Source organism: Seriola dumerili, unplaced genomic scaffold (genome assembly GCF_002260705.1).
Source record: "Seriola dumerili isolate Sdu_G_001 unplaced genomic scaffold, Sdu_1.0 BDQW01000002.1, whole genome shotgun sequence".
NCBI lineage: Eukaryota > Metazoa > Chordata > Actinopteri > Carangiformes > Carangidae > Seriola > Seriola dumerili.
In genome coordinates this window covers 117,980-138,726 of record NW_019174257.1, presented here as the reverse complement: position 1 = coordinate 138,726, position 20,747 = coordinate 117,980, and the positions used below count along the sequence as shown (strand labels likewise).

At 40.6% G+C, this 20,747-nt stretch overlaps 1 protein-coding gene across 1 annotated transcript in view; it reads left to right on the top strand.

Moving 5' to 3' along the window:
• Positions 1-20,747, top strand: part of agbl4 (ATP/GTP binding protein like 4) — a 269,553-nt gene that overhangs the window by 152,193 nt on the left and 96,613 nt on the right. The gene's annotated exons all lie outside the window — the stretch shown is intronic.

The window sequence follows — 20,747 nt, the reverse complement described above, 5'->3', positions numbered from 1 at the left end:
AAAAAATCTTGTGTGTGCTTTAATGAGTAAGCAACACTTACATATACTTTCAGCTTGTTATGTCAGTGGAGTGGCAGGCAGACATTCAAATATGCAGCTATGATAGAAAAAGAATAACTGAGAAACTCCACTCGTTCCCAAACATAAATACAGATATTAGTCATAATTAAACTGATATGCTTATCATGTGAAAAATGAATGAATTGAATCTCATTGATACCATTAAGGCACTGTTCGTTAGGTGCGAAAGAGTCAATATCCGCAAGTGAAGTTCCCAGTGTATTCTGGACACATAGATTTTTCATTCACATATTCTAACCATTATAAAAACCTCACTTTGGTTGTCATATCCCTTTCTTCTGTAGCTGTATCCTGTTACAACCTTCTGCTGTTACGGCCCAATTTCAGTGTCATCACATCAAATCACTTTCATCTAGTGTGAGCTAATTAAATCAGTGTCTAAGTTCCCCATATCATTCTGCTTCAGAAGTTAGCAGTGGCAGGTATCACACATTTGTCAGATAGCTCAAAATAATCTATTATTTCTGTCTGATCAATTGAAGTTTACTTCAGCTCAGTTGTCCATCATGAAGGAGAGAAAATGAATGCGTTAACCCCACTGTTTAGGATAATAGATCGACAATATCCAGACAGATTACTGCCGCCAGTTACACAGGCTGGTACCTGCATGCTAATTTCCAAGGGAAAGACTTGACTCCAATGACTGATGGCTTCAAATAGCAGTGGATGTGTGCATGAGTGATAGAGACAAGACTACTTACCTCTTCCCCACCTTTTCCTCCTTTCTTTGTTGCTGTGGAAACGGGCGGGGAGATTTGAGGTTCCTGTCACCTATTGTTCGCCTGAAGTTGTTAAACTTTAGTGCCCACATGACAGTCTCACAGGGACGTGTGAGAGCATGAAAAGAGAAAGCACGCATGCAAGCACAGCCATCCTCACAGCAACACACACATGTACATCAAGACCTACACTTCTACACACAACACACACACTGACAGTGTCTTGAGAGAAATCTGCCATCTATTTAGTGTCTTGACCTCAATGTTCAGTGCTTTCTCTCTATTGACTTAAGGAATGGTGAAGGGAAAAGAAGGACCAGGGGTGAAAGAGGACAATGGAGAGGGCACTTGAAAAGGCAGTAACCTTTTTCTGCTTGGTGTGTGTCCGATAGATACTCCCCATAGTATGCTATTGTGGAGCTGTCAAACTGCCTCCCTATGAATTCAGAGAGACGCTCGAGAGGTACATAACGCCTTGTCTAGGGCTCCTCCAGTGTCCATCTTCTTTCATTCATGGATCAATAGTTGTCTTTATTTTGGATTCCTTCTTCTTCTTCTCCTCTCTCTCCTTCCCTCCATTCGTCTTTGACAGGGCAGCCCTAAATGTCTGCTTTAACAAGCTGCTCACAGCCCTCCTCAAAACACATTTACATACACATCAATCACGCTGTCAAAGGTAAAGGCATGACGCCGTGTAAAAACCAGAATTGGATTATGGCCTTGTCTCATCCCTGACACTGACTGCTTGGCTGGCTGGCTGACTAGACTGTTGATGCACAAGTTAAACAGCTTCAATTGTTATTGGCTGGTGTTTTTCGCATAATGCTTAGTGTTTACTGCATGCATGTTTCTGAGTGCTGAACAAGGTCTGCGATACCCAAAAAAATGTTTTTTTCTCTATTAGAGTAAACCACCTACATGCGTCTAACTGTGCTTGTAAAAAATAGCCCTTATTTTAGCACTGTTATTTTGACTGTACAGTGAATATTTCCGAAGGCAACATAATAATTCAGTCAGAGACACATCGAGGAACTGAGCTTTTTTTTTTTTTTTTGGACAGGATAGTAGGGAGAGACAGGAAATTGGGAGGCAGAGAGAGGGGGAATGACATGCAGTAAAGGGCCGTCCGATGCGGGATTCAAACCGGGGCCTGCTGCAGCGACTGTAGCCTCTACATATGGGGCGCCTGCTCAACCCACTGCGCCACTCGACGCCCTGAGGAACTGAGCTTTTAAACAATTGATTATACACTAAGGAAATCCTCCCTTAACAAACACATGCATGAACTTAGATCTTAGTTAAATCATTAAATGCCAATACTAAAAACTTAAGCACATAAGGAGATGGTTGGGATGATGAAAGGAGCTGTGGCAGCAAATGCCAAGCGCATAAGATTATAGCAGTCATACTGAAAACCAGCATGAATATGATTAAATGATACCAATCAGCTGTTAGCCAAGTGGCCAAGGAGTCATGAGTGAAACAGCTGATGAGTTAATGCAAGTGCACCTTCAGCGCTCTGCCTGAACTAAAGCAATGATCCAATGCCAGCTGTGCTTCTCATGAGACTATTCCAACATGTCTGATGACCCATAATCATATTTTACAAAACATTCATTAAATTAATTTTACATTACAAAAATTAACAAAGATGGTATCAGTTTCTTGATCTGCAACCATTATAGTTACAGTTTGTTTGGGTTTAGACTTGAAAAAGACCTGTTTAAAGGGAAAGATTGTGATTTGGGATAAAATAACTACTTGGTTAAGGTTTGGAAATGATTGCAATAATAGCGAAAAGAAACTGAAGTGAAAAGTTTGCTGTTGAAAGCGAAATAAACAGTGGTCTCTCATATCAAAGTCACACACTTTGTTGACCCAACCATCCACCTTAGCCTCATCCATAAAAGGTTTTCGACACTTACTACAAGATCAAGAGACCTTATTTTTTCATAGACAACTGTCATAATTGAAACAGCCACCCGAGGAAGGACCTTGTTGTCGTGTAAACACAGAATGTTTTAGGCATTTGAGCAAAAGACCAGTTTCTCGTGTGGACAATCTCATTCATACCTATACAATAGACTCTCCCAGACAAATTAAGCAGCAGCATGTGGTTCACTGAAAATTTTCATTAAAAAAATATAAAGGTCTTCTGAAGTTGAGTTCAAACGGTCGAGCCTGAGGTTAAGGGCGAGGAAAGTAAAGCAATAGAGGAACGGGTTGATGCAGGAAGCCCTCTGTGGCCGGGGCTTGAAGACAGCAGCATGTATCACTGGGCCTATCATCACGGCTCATTTGAGTGTTTGATCCCAGGCACTCATTCCTCGATGCAGAGTTCATACTACCCAAGGGTGGTGTATCCGTAGCTTATATTGGCAAACACAGTATGGTGAGAAATAGGAAGCTTAACCCCTGAGGTATTGCCATCTGCTTGTGTATAGCCCCCTTATTCCCTCTCTCATACGCTGGTAATTAGCAAATATTACGCCGTACTGTAAATGCTATTTTTGCATTAATGTTTGGGCAGGGTGAAAAACATCACAGGAACTCCAGCTTGTTAATTAGAGTGTATTTATGGCAATTAAAGCTACTGCTTTTGCGGCCCGGGAGAGACTAAGTGAAACACATGCTGCTGTGAATACCAACACCATCCTCAGTTCAAACCATATTTTGAATAACTGTAACTGTTTCAGGTGAACGTTTGCTCTGCTTTTTCCGCACTGCAACAGCAAAGAGGGAATGCAGTGTGAAAGTTGATCTAGCAGTGGATATAGACTTAATATGGTGTCATAGAAAGTTGGCGGTTTTACACCATTGTGACAATTAAATTCGATGTTCTGACCTGTGTTTTCACTCTGTTCAATGCATTATGCTACTGTCTCACGGCAGGGAGTTTGACCATGAATATTTCACTATCCAATTACCAGGTGAAATTGGCTGTTTAATTTTACAGCCTCAATGAAGGCGCTTTATCAGAATGATGGCCATTCAGTTAACCCCCTAATACTACCCCAGGCAGCCTGCTCATCTGAGAAAACTTTCCGTGTGAGTCAGTGTGTGTTTGTGTGTATGTGTGTTTGCAGAGTGCACTGAAAAAAAGCACAGAAGAAATATAAATCAAGCAAGGTGATGATAACTTTGGCGTTGACACTGTGATCCATCCTCTTGCCTCTGCACTGACTGTTTTCATTTTAGCCAGCAGCAGGCTGCGACTGAGAGGCTTTCTACCAAAATATAATTGTTTAGGAGTAATGAGCTGGAAAAAAGGACAGAGAAAAGGGGAAAAGCAAGAGAGAGAGAGCTTGGAGAGTGAGTAAAAAATTTAGTGCACCACAGTAAACATGACAAAACAAGCTGCAATTTGGAGGCATGTATGTAATTATGTCCTCACTCCTTCCAGTACCTCTGTCTGTCTAACAGTCTGTCAATAATATTCCCCTTTTACATCTGCAATTAACACACATGTCATATTCAGATTGTGTGGGCATCTAATGTCAGTTACTTACATGTGGTATTAAAACACACCCTCATCGTGTACATGAACCCTGACAGTTTAGATGTCACATCCTCTTGCAATATGCATGTCCAGTAAAAATAGCATTAACGAGTGACTTCACACTAAATCTTGTATGGAGGAAAATCTTTGTTGCACTGACGTCTGTGGGCTGAAAGGTTCACACTGGAAAAAAGCCCTGCTTTAAACAGCACAGTGGGGTGTGTTTGTGAGGGCAACAATGAAATACGACCCAGGAAGTCCAGTTGGCGGAACGCATTTATGTGTTTAAAAGCTTAATAGATGTGAAAACACACCAATGATCGCAGCTAGGTGTAGTCAGGTGTGGTCTGTTAACCCCACCCAGATGAGATGTAGCTTTACACTACAGTGCAACAAGGTCTGGAAACATCACGTCACGACTAATTGGCCAAAAAGAAAGAAAGTGAATAATTTAGTTCCTCTTTGAATGCTTTGTCCCAATGTTTTCCCCAGCCTAAAGTATCCTGACAATCCATTTCTGAAAAGTGTTTTCCTGGCACTTGTGTGTGTGCTTTTCGGTGTCTTCCTGTATGCTGATCAGAGCTACACTGAAATGTTAAAATTATTTTTTAAATGTCCTGCACACCTATTTATCAAGTTAATGCCTTTAACAGCATAAATCAGTTGAATGAGAATAAGCACACTGCATGTCCATTATGTAACAGGATTTGTGAAATAGTTTGGTTAAGTTCACTATTTTTGCAGCTCATTGTTCAGTCAGTCAGTTCTTGTTTTGACGAGCAGTGGCTCTGCAGTCAAGATATTCCTATCTTATAGTGGATGAAAAAGTAAGCTTGAAGGAAAATCCTTATCTGACTGGGAAGGCATAGGACATTATGGGAAGTATATATGTGTGTGTATGTGTGTGTTTGCATATCATATGCTTTCAGGTTTCACATCTATATTATTCTGTAGCAGAGATTATTTTTTTAAATTAGGTGGCTCCAACATGACATTGAGGGCAAGCAAGGGCATAGAAGAGTTACCAGGTTGGGCAGATAACATTGATTTTGATCAAGATTGACGAAAGAGAAATACAGAGAGAGAGAAAGAGAGAGAGAGAGGAACAGGAGCAGGCTGTTTGCAAGACATCAAACTTTCCACTCTTCCTCAGATCAAAATTACCACCTTAGATGGGAATGAGAATTTTAATTAGAACTCGGGGCTATCTCATCTACGAGTGTATGTGGAGCTAAAAGACTAATTCCCACCACACACTCCCACATCCCCCACCCCTACCTTCACAGTCCACTTTGTCCGTTATTTAATAGGCTCTTTGTTATCTATCTACTTGGGTTTGCCAGGTACTTAGAGCCCCTCCATTGGAATATTAGGTATTCTGATGAGGCAGCTGTGTGCTCCACACAGATGGTGCCTGCTGTACTCAGCACTCTCAAAAGAACGGCTCTCATATCTCCCCCAAACTTATCCTTTTTATGATTACAAAACACAGAGCCGCAAATTGTTATGAACAAGATAGATATATTTACTGGCAGCCTAAAATACAGTGGCGCCCAACAATTCAATCCCTTTCAGGTTGATTCGTATTGCTGAGTGCACTCTCTTAGATGAGGACATTTGGTAATAGGGACCATGAATAGCATTCAAATTCGCCCTCTCCAAATGGGGTATTATGTGGTAGAATTGATAGAAATACAGGCCTTGTAGAAATGGTGTACAGTGTATTCAGTCTGTTTGTCCTGGACCACAGTGGTCAAGGACAGAGACATAACCTTAGGAAAGGCTTGGCTGCGTTGGATGAAATCAATTGCTTAAAAAACAAATGATAAATATCAACACAAAGACCACCACAAAAACACTTTACTGTGTTAAGGACCAGTCCAACATACAAGTGGAGAGTCAGACAGAATTGGTGCTGTCAGTGATACAATGCATGAAATCTATGTGGCTTGCATTTTCTGTCTAGACTCTATTCAGATTTAATTTACACCTCATAATCACAATGCATATGCTGTCCCTTTGCAAATGGAAATACTGTCTTGTGTGAACCTCACAGTTAATCTAATAACAAGTTACTGAACCTGCATGATTTCAGCAGGAAATCTCTGGGACGGAAGAGGTTATAGTGTTGCATATATAATTTTCTTTTTTTTTTTTATTTGTAAAATATGTGACTTGTATTTCATAGCTGGAATCTGCAGCTGTGTGTTGATTAAACAAGGTTTATATGTCTGTTACTACAACAACTTTTATGGATGCCATTATGTATTTCCCCCACTCCCACCCTTTTCGTATATGTGTGCATTTGAGTATTTCCAACATTAGAGAGAATACGGCAGTGAGCGTTGTCAGGTGTGGACTGGGACCTTATCAATGAAGCGGCTCAGCCTGTAATTAGAGCTATAATCACCTCCCTAATTCAGCCACTGCTAAGCATCTCACCCAGCTCACTGCTCCTCTCCCAGTCCTCTCTCCCTTCTTTTTCCTTCCTCTCATTCTTTGTTTCCAAACAACACTCCTTTCTCATTGTGCCTCCATCTCTTTCTTAATGGCATTTTTTTTCCGTCTCTCGTTCAGTTTCCGTCCCTTTCTCCCTCCATTACTTTCTTCTTCCCAGCCCGTCACCTCTGTCCTTCACCCGTGTGGATCTCAAGCCAAATGAGTGAATTCTTCTCATTAGTAGTGCATTGGGCCAACGTGCCCGGAGGGAGACCGAGTGATCTCAGCACTGAACAGCTCAGCAGAGCTCTGAGGGGTCAATGAGCTGGTTAAGGAGTGATGTTTAATACTAGACTGTTAGGCAGGGGGGTGGGGAGGTTCATAGTTTCCCTCAGTTGTGCAAATTCTCTTTACTACATGTGTAAGTGCAAGTGGGAATGTATTCGTAGACATTTACACACAAACCTCATAAGGAAATGTTGTCCAAGCATTTAATTATATTAATGACTTTACTTTAATGGCACTTTTGCAAACAAAGTTAAGAAATTCTTAACAGGGTAAATAAAGTACTTAACAGACTCACTAAAACCAAAAGAGAGGGCCTCTAAATTTTCTTTATCCACTCTACTTCCCAGAACTTCTTCAGGGCTTCACATTCTCAACAGTCCCCAGTCAGTATAAAGAAAAGTAAAAAGACTATAATACCATATTCATTATAACATAGTGATTCCTTCATTATGAAGTTTTTATTAAGCATTTTTTGTTTATTTGTAGTAGTATCACTATGCTTGAGGCATGCTTAAGTGCAAAGACCAGATGGGGTATGGAATACTTTTTCAGTGTGTATAATGATACCACTGCCAAACAAGCACTCCACAAAGTAAGAATAACAAACTGTGCTGCTAAGCAGGGCAGACTAACCACATTTACACACAGCAGATACGCAAAAAACTAACAGGAAAATACTTCTGTTTAAAAATGAACCAGGCAAGAGGATGTCATTGTCTGTCATGAAGGCTCCTTATGCAATCATATTAACAGCTTTCACACGCTATTACTTTACTCTCATTATCCAAATATGACTAATTAAATGCAACGCTTTAATTGTGTTATTAGTTAGTTGTAAGGACATGTCTCCTATATAGTGTTGTGGTAAAAGTGTGGCAGGGATATTGGTCTCTCCTGACATGTAAGTTCTGCTCAAAGAGGAACATCATCTGCCCCCGACAGCCTGTTTGGATTGCTGTTTATTTACATTGTACTTGTCATGCTTTAGTATATTTGTACTTCTAAACTCGACATCTCTCAGACAAATCCATCAGCCTCCTCTCAGGATAAGTCTGACTGGACTCTTCTTCCAGCCCATTATGTACATCATGTCTGGGAGTGTGCTGCTTTTAAGGGGGAGAGCAGCTGATTTGATTTGCTGTTATTGAAGCCTGCCCTAACTACACCTGATAATAAGATATTTTTTCACTTAACTACATATTATTGCTGCGCCAGCCCCTGTTTGAGACTGTACCACACAGCGCGGGATTGTGATAGCATCTTTGGTCAGCAAAGTTTCACATTTGCCTCACCCTTGTGCATCTGTCAGCTTGCACTTGTGGCTAGATTGAGAAAAACAGAGCCCTTAAAAGTTCTGGCCCTGTTGTTTAATAACATGAATTGAAAACTCATGATGAAACTTTGTAACATTGGCGTTAAAAGCTTTGAAAACTCCTGGTAGGCTATACAACGTCACAACTATACTTCACATAAATCCATTATTTAACATTTATTACTGTATTTCCTAAGGCTCTGTCAATGTAATAAGACACATGCTGCTCTGTGTCTGTGTCTGTCTGTTTCCATGCATGTGTGTATACGTAGGGTTATGTTTATTTGTGTTTGAAAGAAATCAGGAGGAAGTACAGCTGTCTATCTGTGTTGGTGTATCACTGCCAAAAAAGGCCTGGGGAGATGTATTGTGTACACACACAGGCATGCACGCACGCACGCACACACGCACACAGATCATAACGGAGCCGCCATGGGGCCACTTGGCATGTAGCCTTTCTTGTGCTGTTCTATAATGTGATTTGTCCTGACTATTGATACCCCAAAATGCCCTGCTCTCCCCCCTCAACCCTCTTGTTAGCCCCCACCCACACCACTTCATCCCCTCTTCCAATTTTCACACTAACCCAATTAGCATCTCGTCAATAATGCTCAGCATTTCATTTTGCTGCTTTAATTAACAAATTCAATTTGCTCGAAACTGCTGTGAAAACAAATTAAAAGCACGGCAAATTAAAAGCCCTCAGTTCCAGCGGATATAGCTAAGGTGATTACAGATGCGTCAAACGACTGTTTTCTTGTTTGTTTTATCTCAGGAGAGGAAAAGAGACTCCTGAGAGGAGGGGAGACCTTGACTGAGGTGCCAGGGCAGTGTAAGATCTGGAACTGCAAGGCAGAAGAAACTAGGCATGGCAAGATGTGGGGGGGGGTTGGGGGTTGGGGGGGCAAGGTTAGTGTTGGTGCAGCCTTTGCCACAGGGAGGCCTCACTACCTATTAACAACAAGGATTCTGTCAGAGTAGATAAACAGCTTTTCACAGAAATTGTACAGCATATTAATGCAGTTGAATGCTACAATAAATTATTATATTATAAGAAAAATATTACTGCCTCTGTCAGGCAAACAACACCTCAATCCCTTAATCCATCTTTGCAGGTGGTAAGCCCACAGAAAGCGGGCTACCATACGTTGGGGAGGGGTTGGCCAACTGACACGCCCTTATAGAGGAGTGTGTGGGAAATACTTTTCCCATAGTCGGACTCTCCTTTGTTATATGAGGTAACTGAGGTAGTTCAATAGCTCCACAGTGCCTGTGCATCAATTGAATGAGATCTGGCTGAAATACTGAAGGCACCTGGCTTCTTTCTCTCCTTTCTCTCCTTTCTCTCCTTTCTCTCCTTTCTCTCCTTCAGTGTGCAGGCTGGGGATGCTGCAGTGGACTGACAGATGACAGTTGGTTTCTTTTTTATATATATATAAAAAAAAAAAAGTTGGATTGGAGGATGTGCTTCACTTATCCAGTTATCACACTGCTCAGCCTCCACAGAAGCCCCAAAAGATCATGGCCAGATTTTAAATATCCAGTTTTGGAAGAGCAACATGGATCCTGTCCTAGTCACAGAAAAGTGAGCCACACACTCTGAATGTGAAGCCAAGGAGTTGAAAGTGTTGAGTTCATTGCCCAAAATACTGCATGCCTGTTCTTTCTAAATGACTGGTAACTCAGCAGTAGTCCTGCTGGCTTGATTTGGGAATGATTCTTGAGTACTTGAGAAGATGGTAGAATGGTGGCCAGCAACTTCAAGCCTAGTTAACCAGTCATTTTACTTTCCAACCTTCAAGTCACAAGTCCTTGATAGTAACCAAAAGAGCAGGATAATAGAGACAAAGAGCAGACATCAGTTTCCTTTACTGTTGAACCCAGACAGCATTGGGACAAGGTTAGAGATATTCCGATTAAGCTTTGCACTGAAAGGAGCCATTTCAGATAGTTCACTCGCCTGATCAGGATATCTTTTAGAGGCCTCAGTTATCTGGGTATATCCAACCTGAAAGAGTCCCCAGGGTAGACACAGTACGTGGAAGGGTTAACCTATCCCATCTAGCATGGGAATGCCTTAGGCTTTAGAGAGGGATGTCTATATTTAGTTTACACCCACTGTGACCCCAAACCAGGTAAATGGTAAAAAGATTAAAAGAGACTTTTTTTCTCAACAAGTAAAGCTAAGAGAATAATAGAAATATGTAATGATTTAGAAATGTCGTTATATTATTACCTTATTAGTCAGTGTGCATCAGATGATTCCCTTTGTGATGTAATAATCTTAGTTGCTGTGATAGGGTCTTACTTTATCTATTAACTCATGTTATGAAAAGTTGTTATAACATTCTCAACTTTTGAATCTGCTGCTTTTATTTTGTGTGTGTCTTCTTCTCTTCATGCTTTCTACCTGTCTTCATTCTGTCTGCTTTTCTTGTTTGAATGAACCTGATAGCTCGGTTGTTTGGCTGCCTTGGGAAACACACAGGCCTCAAGACTCCCAGCAATCAGCAGAAAGGCAATGCCGCGTACTGTAGAAAATCTCATTCTGGCTGCTATCCCTGTCTTCCTCAATGTCTACACAGACAGGTTATACACAAGTAGACCAGACATGTTCCACAACGGCACTACTCAACCTCTTGACCAGCCCCGTTCGCAAACACACACGTACTCACAAGACTAATGGAACTGGCCATAAGCCAGGTACCTGTGATGGTCAATGCAGCTTTGTTTAGCTGCGATGTTAAATTGATTTTTAGGTTCCAAGTCCCACAGCATTGGCAGCAAACCGACCCTTTCCTGACAGAGTGAGCAAGAAAGGAGGACATACTGTACAGCATAACTTTCTGTCACTCCTTCACATACACACTCAGCGCTGCCTGTGTGCACAGTTTCCTCTTGAGGCTTTGTCCTCTTCAAATGAGTCACCATCCTGCTCCATCTACTTTTGATTTTGTCATTTCTTCTCCCACTTTGTCTCCCTGCTTATCATCCATCCTTTTTCTCAGTCCCACTCTCATTCTAAGCTGTGATTAGAAGTTACCAGACACCCAAACAGTGCATCCATCTGGTCCACACATCAACATCTGGAGAGGGTGTTGGCTGTTTTGACATGGGGAAGGGACACACATCTATTGCATCTTGCAGTTTAATTGTATGTGTGTCTGTGCGTGTTGTTTTTGTTTGCTTGCATTTGTGTTTTCAGTACATCCCTCAAACTCTTTTTACCCTCCCTCTTTCTCTCCTCCAGTAGCAGCTAATTATTGTCCCGCTTAATTACCAGTAGCACAGCAGTCCAGCCTGCTTCAGCTTTAAAGAACTATTCAGCACTCTATCCCGATACCTGATTGAACTCAGCTAAATGGAAAAGTTGTGCTGGAGAAAACGCTTTAGTCACACAACATTTTGTTTCATTTCTTTTCTAATATGTCTCCCACTGTCTGGTTACTTGAAGATAACAGACATTTGAATTTGTTTTGGGGGATATCATAAAAAAAATAAAAATAACAGGTTTTGAAATGGAAAAAGGCAGCAAGACACAAGAGGGGAGAATTGTTTCACGGCCTGCACACATACACATGCACCAGTCTTGTTGGATCCATAAAGGCAATAAACCAATAGGAACATACACGTCTCCTGACCTTCAGCTCCAATTAGGCCCTGAGGAGAGATGGGTGAACTTTTCAGCCTTACGTCTTGTCAATTGATACTCCAGTAGGGTTGGTCTGAAGACAGGGAGATCGACAAGTCAGTATTCAAGTTCACTGGTGTGCAGGAGCATTAGCTACAGTTTCAGTCGCAAAAACCTTGTAAAAGTTTGTTGACATCTCTGGAAGGAGCTCCAAGTCCCATATGGAAGAATCTCAGTTTCATTTTCCATCTCTCACAGTTAATTTAAGACCCTGAACAGAAAATGATAGATATAAGACTATACAACCAAGGTGGATTTTCCACTATACTACTGGCATTGAAGTGTTTCCTAAAGATAAAAAAAATGTAACACACAGCGGGAGAGATCACACAATGTAATATAGTGGAAAGGCTGCTCTGTTAGACTTGTTGATGAAGGACACATTGGCTTCTATTTTTTACTGTGACCCAAGACCTGAGGTAAACCAATATTCATCCACACTGACAATGCAATAACATGATTAAAGAGACATAATTTCATTTGAATTACCTCTTTTCCCCGTTAACTTCACAACAGACGCTTTAGGGAAAAAGAACAATACTAAAGAAGATACTTTAAAAAGTAATCTTTTCCAGAAAACAGATATGTGGAGTATGGTGTGTAATGTTCTTACCCAGTAATCAGACCCAGTATTGCTGGAACAGCCAAACCTTGGATCTCTGCTCAGTAATGCTGCGGGGTTGTCCTGACTGTGTGCCTGCCACTGGGCATTGATTCAGCGTTCTCTGGTAAATACCAGGTCACTACACCTGCACTCCATCAGGCAGGGGTCAATCACAGCCCAACGGGGAAATGATGTTAGGACAGAGTCCTTCTGTGTGTGTGTGTGTGTGTGTGTGTGTGTGTGTGTGTGTGTGTGTGTGTGTGTGTGTAAGAGAGAAATTGTGTGTTGAGGTATCAAGTATGCTATCAGTGTCCTCAAGTCATTGATTGGTCCCCAGTGTCAAGATGCAGTCATTGATTCTTTGCCAGGTCACAGAGGAAACTCTTGGCTCAGCAGGGACTCTTAGGTTACCCATTTGTGCATGCATGCACACACACAGTTGCACAGTCATACACAGACACACACATAGTTTAGTTTTTTTTTTGTTTGTTTTTTTAATATCTGATAGATATGAACAGGAGACATGACAATGTGCAAAGTGGATGGTAAAACTTGGACAGTTGCATTTGATTTCATTGGCAGCAGTTTTAAGTCAAAACCACAAACCGTCCTAATAACTGATGTTAGGTGACCAATGTCTCTATCACTGATATAATCTTCAGCAGTCCCCAACAGTCATGTCTAACAGGTTGACCAGACAGACACAGGACACACACCTGTATTGGGTGGCTAAAGAGTATCTACCTCTTGGCCTCATGGTCAACAAAAGCCAGATCTGAGGTAACTGTTGGTGTGCTGGAAAAAAAAAAAACACTCCCATGGTGACGACACATTTTTTCAACGCACATTTTATGAACAGTAACTGTTTAGTAGTGTGTAAACAGTGTTGTCCCTATGTGTCGCAGAGAGCTTCCCAGTTAGTTATCTCTGCACAGGAGGACCTCATACAGCCAGCATCTCCATTTATTGCTTTTTGTTTGGCCAAAACACATTTGCACCTTGTTCCGAGCTTGTCTAAATAAACAGGAAGAGATTTGTTCTTCTTTTGGCTGCCACAGGTGGTAATGCATTAGTCCAATATTGGTAACACACCCACCTTAATGTGGCCACATCCATGGTCACCCTAGCCTATAGAGTATGATGCTAAGGAGACATTTTGTTATCATCTGGTTGATTGTGCTGGGCTGTTATTAGCCAGCTGCACCAAGTTATTGCTTTCAAAGTAAAAGTCTGAGTATTTGAAAAGAGACAAGTGGAATACCATGGTCATACAGCTTAAACCCAAGGGGTCCTTGTTCAAAAAGCAGGTGACCTGACAGACTGCCTATGACAGAAAGATGGAGGAAATGGAAACCTCACTGCCAGCTTAGCTGCTCTTTTAATTGGTTTTATGAATATTTAATGAAATCAAGATGGAATTGAATCATGTTTTTTAACTGCTATGAGATAAGGCGGTGGCATGGCATGAAATGACTTGGTGCGCGTGTGTCGATATGACCATATGCATACGGTATGTGTGTGTTTGACTGCATGCATGCATATTCATGTGTCAGCATACGCTACATGTACTATCTTTTCATGCCTGCTGTTGTGCACATTATCAGATTACTGCAGTCCACAGTGTCAGAGGGTGTGTAATAACGGCAGCAGCAGGGAGGACTGTGTGCCCTGTGCAGGTGGCCGCGGCTGTCCTCTCCCATCGCTCAAGAGGAAGCTGCTCTCCACTCTCAGAAGGAATAAATCTTTTATTTGGTTTGTTGTATTTTTAACTAAGGGCTTTTGGTCACGCAACAAAGCCCTGCTCTCTATCCCCTCTGCTCCATCTTCTCCCTCCTCATCTCAGCGCCACAACACACATTACCTAACACTGTCATGCGAGTCATATTTCTACTGGCAAATAGCCATTTCTCTATCGAAATGAACTCATAGTGATTTTTTTTCTACTTTTAGTGAAAAAAAATGATGTGCTACATTTTTGTCAAGATTAACACCCAGTCTTTGTTGTGCTAAATTTTTTACACATATTAATTAAAAACCGTGTATTCATATGAAAAATTGTCAATCTGGAACTATTACATTTTACAGTTTTAAGAAGCCTTAAATCATGAACACCTGTAATCCTCTTATATTATGATGTGCTCAAATGATCCAGACAGCCACACCCAAACATGTCCTAAAAGGCTCATCCCATTAGCTCATTCTTACCTCACCTCCCCTCTTTGTTACCAAGGGACGATGACTAAGATGCAGCTAGACACAAAGATGGGCGCATAAAGCTGGTTCCCCTTTTACCTCTGGAGTGCTGCAGATCAGTCCAGGCATCGTGTGTGTATGTGTGCACACGTGGTTGTGGTGGTGGGGGGTGGGGGTTAGGGGTGTGAGCTTACACAGAAGTAAAAGTAGTGACTCAGATGAGGTGATTGGGCTGTTTTTCCAGATGAGGAAGACAGCAGGGATGATATGAGAGGACCCGAGGAAGATGGAAGATGAGTCGGGTTGTTGACAGCCGTTTTCTCACTCACAACCCCATCAACCGCTGACACTTGCCCTGACCCTGAGTACATGATAAGGGGATGTTTGTATGTGTGTTAGTGTATATGTGTGCGTGTGTGTGTGTGTGTATGGGTCACAGGGGGCTGCAGTGGGATTGGCTGCAGATGCCTGTTTCCTGCATGTGACCTCATCGACAGTGCAGCGGTATAAAACCGAGATCACATGGCACAGCAATAATTAATGCACTTAGCAAGCTGTAATGTCAACATTCCATTTAGACAAAAGGCCAGTTACCCAACATGCACATATTAAGCAATGTTCGTTCCTTAATGAGGATATTATCATTATTTTTCCAATTAACAATGGATCACATGACTACTTGTATATTAAAGGGGTCTTTTATAGTGATGAACCTATAGACAATTACCAGTGGACTCTGCAGTTCCCCTAAGCGCAACAAGTCTTCCAACCTAGTCAACCATATAGGTCACTTGTCCCTACCCCTGGATACGAGCCATAGGAGTGTACCAGTGGCAGGTGTAACAGTTTGGTTAGTTTTAGGCACAGAACTTCTTCATTAGATTTAGGAAAGGGATTATGTTAAGTATGACTTTGAGGTTAAAGGACCTTCAACATCATGGTTATAATAATAAACACACAGTTAAGGTTGTGGAACGGTTGTGGATAAAACAAACAGTGTTGACTATCAGTTTCACATGGGAAATGATCAGTGGTATCCTGTGTGAAAATCCTTTGATTTGTCTAACATCAGTTCACCCCAGCCTCCTCGTAACACAGACTTTGTCGCTCTACACACTACATCACCTTAGTTCTTTGCTCCTGTCATAATTAGGCATCAATGGCCGGTAGAAGTTGCTCCACAATAAAACGTAACGATGATTCATAATGAGTTGCTTGCAAAAACAACAGGGGTAGTTTTTTTTTTTTTTTTTTACAACAGGACAGTCTCACTCAAACCTATGAAATTTTTTAGCGTCTTTCAGCTCTTTGTTTTGGTTTTCTGGTACATGCAACTTTTTGATTGACTCTCACTGCTCTCATCAGCACAGTTTTCAGCACAAAACCTCTAAAAGCCCGTACACTACAAAGACAGACATAGGTAGAGGCTAGCTGGTGAACATAATGGATCATTAAGCAGCTGAAAAGCCAGAAATTTCCTTTAGGAGTTGTTGGAGACCAAATACAGAGCTAAAATAGGAGTGGATATTGAACAGGTGGCCAGAAACAATTAAATAAAAACACAAATAAATGCTAATGTTACAGTGTATCAACAGGTTATGCAAATAGGCAACTCAAAAAAGTAATGATATGTGGTTAGAAAAATTTGTTATTACAGGTTTAAACTTTAAGGACTACTGTAACAAACTTTTACTGTTGGATTCCATATATGTATATTGTTGTAGATTATGGTGATAGCTGTCATCCGATTAATATAATAACTTGTTAATGACAATAAAAATAAGCATAATGAAACTTATAGTAGATTTTCTGGGAATAAAACTTCCCACACAATTTAATAGTCCCCTGCTAATGGAGGTTTACTTTAATAGTATTCTCATCCACAGCTACATCAAATTCTTTCTTTAAAAAAATGGAAACTGCATTGGATGGTGGCTGTGGCAGTGTAATTTAGCCATATTGACTTTAAATTAATTTGAAATGAGCTACAAAATGATGGTTGGGATTTTAGTTACTCCCCCCCGCCCTGTTCGACGGCTCCTCTGCCCCTTTTCTCCTTCTACTTCCTCACACTCTCTTTTCTGTGTGATAACAATCAGCAAATATGAAAAGTAAATTCTGGAGGAAATGTTGGCAAATGGGTTTTGGGTAGATTGTGCATGAATATTTAATTTAGTCATAAAGTAGGGGTTTAGTACATTAATGGTTTTTCCACTGCTGTCACTCCATTTGATTGTGGCACAGTCTACTATCTGGTCTGCTGATTGGTTCTGTTAATGACTGTATTTATAGTGATTAAAATATTATAGATTTCTTTATGGGGATGGCAGTTGTCAGAATATTAGATTATTGTTTATTAAATAAAATATAATAATATAGGAATATTTAAGAGAGACTAATAGAACCTAATAGGTAGAGAGTCTGATAAAGACATTCATAGAGAAACTAAGCAGTTTGTCTTTTAGTCAGAATGAAAAGTTTACATTGGTTTGAAGCCCTTGCAAAATTGCATCTCTCCATTTATGGAGGTAAATATCTGTATCAGGGCCTGCACTCATCCAAGAATAGAAGCACTGATGTTGGCTTTCTGGTCAGGGTACATGCCCAGAAAAATAAAACTTCATTATGTTCTCATTTAACTGTAGCTATTTTAAGATATTTCGGGACTCCAGTCCCTTGAACTGTATCAGTATTGTTTACTGTGCTTCCGGCCACAGAGCCCCAGAGTCCACGCTGGCTGGCTCAACTACCGTGACAGCTGGAGCGGCCGTCACCTCTGGCTCCCAACTGCTTCCTTGTTTTCTGACCTGATAACACTTTAACTGGCAGGTCCAGTTCAGATTCACCTGTGGCAAACATCTGTGGACTAAAGCCAGATTTATTTTTTATTTTTTGCAAATAATGCTATAACCTTCTTGGAGTTTTTTACAGGTGTAACCTACTAAATCGGGTCAGTCCAATTAGTATCTGTTAAGCTGTCAACCGTAAAAAAGTATTTGTATATTTTGGCATTCAGATATCAAAAGAGACTGACAATCATTTTATTTTTTTATTTTTCTGTGTAGTGAATGCCAGAAAGTGAGTAGTGAGAATATACAGTAGAATCAAGAAGGGTGAAATCAATTAGTAACAAATACTCACTGCACTTGGTTTAAGCTGTTGTGTGTGTGTCATTATGGCAGTGAGAGGGCAGTGGCCAGCCACTCTGAGGCTGGGCTGGCTTCAACCAGGGTGTGATCCCTCAGCTCTTGGCTATGTTTGATGAAGATTAATTCAATCCTATTTTCTGCCCTGAAATGCTTTTGCTAATGTAATTCTCTCTGTGTCAGATCCCCCCCCCCCCCCCCCCCCCCTTTGTGTGTCTGTCTGTCTTGCTCTCCCTCCTAAAGAACACTAAGCACCTTATCCATGTTAAGGACTAACAAAAGCAGCAGGAAGAGAGAGCAGTGGTAGTGTGTTGTAATTCTCTACTACAGATTCATTATCTGTGTATAAGTACTGGCAGACTGAACAGCACTCACACTTTTCATCTGCTGGTTACAGATTGAGTGAGTGTTCATGTGCATATAGAAGAATGATGTGTGAGGATTTTTAGAATAGATTTTAAAATGCCATCAGGTTCAGAAGTTACCTGGTCCTTGGTATGTTATGTGCATATAAATGTATTTTCCTGATCCCATACATCTGCAGTCGTTCATATTCATACCATAATCTTAAATGAGGAATAATTTTCAAATGATGCATTAGTATTCAGCCTACCATAGTTTCACTTGCAGTAATGTGGAGACCCAATAGAGGGTGCTACACAGTCCTACACAATCTAATCTAATCAACCTGTCTACTACTGCAATACAGACTACCACTGTAGGAAAGTTTGAACAACAGATTTGCATTTATATTTATTAGTTACTGTTATTTTGTTGAGTATTTACGTATCTGTGTAGCAGACAATATCCTTCTTGCATGTCCATTTCACTACAGAAACAAACATTGCAAAAGGTAGAAACATTGAAAACCAACAAATCTGTAAAAAAGAGATTCATATTAATCTCTTTTTTTACTTATTATTCATTATTCATTCAATGTCATTATGTGGTTTAAATGTCTCCTATTAGACATTTAAACCACATAATGACATTGAATGAATAATAATAAATATATGTGAATACCAAATTGAAAAAGGATGTGTATTTAGGGTTTTTTTTTCAAGTTAGTTACTGCTATACAGATGTAATAGGATTTGCCAAAGAAATCTCAATGCCGTGTTTTTAAATGCACAACAAATGTAATGTATTTTCTGGTGTAGTAAAGGGTGTGGTCAAGGTCTAGCTGTTCTAATCCAGGCCTCATCCCCTGTTCAGCAACAGTGAGAAGAACTAGAGGTGTAAATGTTTCTCTGTTGTTAGTGATTCCTGCCGTGGCTCTATATCTGACTGACTGTAGAGAGTCAGCATTGTCCACAGGTGGTACAAACAGTTTGATTGTGTGTGTGTGTGTGAGGGGGGTGGAGTGTGCATGCGTGTGTGAGTGAGTGAGTGTGTGTGTGTGTGTGTGTGTGTGTGTGTGTGTGTGTGTGTGTGTGTGTGTGTGTGTAATGGTGGAGTGTATAATCGCAGCTTGTTTGTGTCTCATGTTGTCACAGTGACCTCTACTGCTTACATGGTCACCCACTCCAGCATCCATACCAGCACACACACAATACACTAGAGGCATATATACTTAGGTAACCTAGAGTCTGTACAGTGCTTGTAAATAGGAACATCACATCAGTGTAGTAAAAAAACAAAAGTCGAAATTTACTCAAGGCTAAATAAGTAAATAAACCATCTTAAAAAACACCTTTGGCTCCAACCTCACAAATTGTTGAATGTTTGTGGAGCATCTTTCTTCTAAGATGACTTTTCCTTTTCTGGATTCCCTGTGCTGAGATGACCTCTCTTCACTCTAAACACAAGCATCTTTCACTCTCTTCACTCCATAAAGCCCCTCATGACACCCTCTCCACATTGAGAATTTGCACCAATCCCGCATATTTCTCATTAACTCTCAATAATTTGCTCCATAAAAGCATTTTGAACTGGCAGATATTTTACCAGCAGTGTTTTGCTCAGGAAAAAAAACAATGTTTCTTGTAATGCCTAAATTCATAAATACATTTAAAAACAAAACAACAATACAAATACAAAATCGTATTGTATATGTATATAAAATATGGCCTCAGTTGCTTCATAGATAAAACATTATTGGTATATTACCCACACTATGCTCCGTCAGAACTGCTCGTCAACCCCCTCCCCTCAACACCTCTCAAACATCAGAACTGGAAAGGTGTTAGGTCTAACCACGACTCTCTTATACTCTATAAGTGTATAAGCCACAGCTTTATATGACCTAATATGACATTCTCTTTCTTATCTTTAGCTTCATCTTAAACACTTGTGTCACACAAGATTATTTTTGAATGACATAATAATTATCAAAGTACTGTGACACTTAACGTTACATTCTTTTCTCTTACTCAAGTTTACCAACACTATAATGTTGGTGACAACATTATAGTGTTGGTGAACTTGTGGCTAGAGTTATTCCATCTCTGTACCTAATGGACCCCTTTCCACTTATGTTGTGTATTATAAGTCACTCTGAGTAAGAGCATCTGCTAAATACTAAAATAAGTGTTTAGTAGCCTATCGGAGAGTTCCACTTCAAGCAACACTGTAGGTGGGTAGAGAAGGACTCCAAGTATGTTGAGAGTCACTTTGCTTATCCCTCTCAGCGACTGGTTAGTATGGTGCTTGAATATTAATGAAGTCTGGTCCTAAACGCTGGCTTTGACTCTGACCTAGCCATACTGTGTGTGTGTGTGTGTGTGTGTGTGTGTCTCTCACACTCACACACACACACACATATAGACACACACT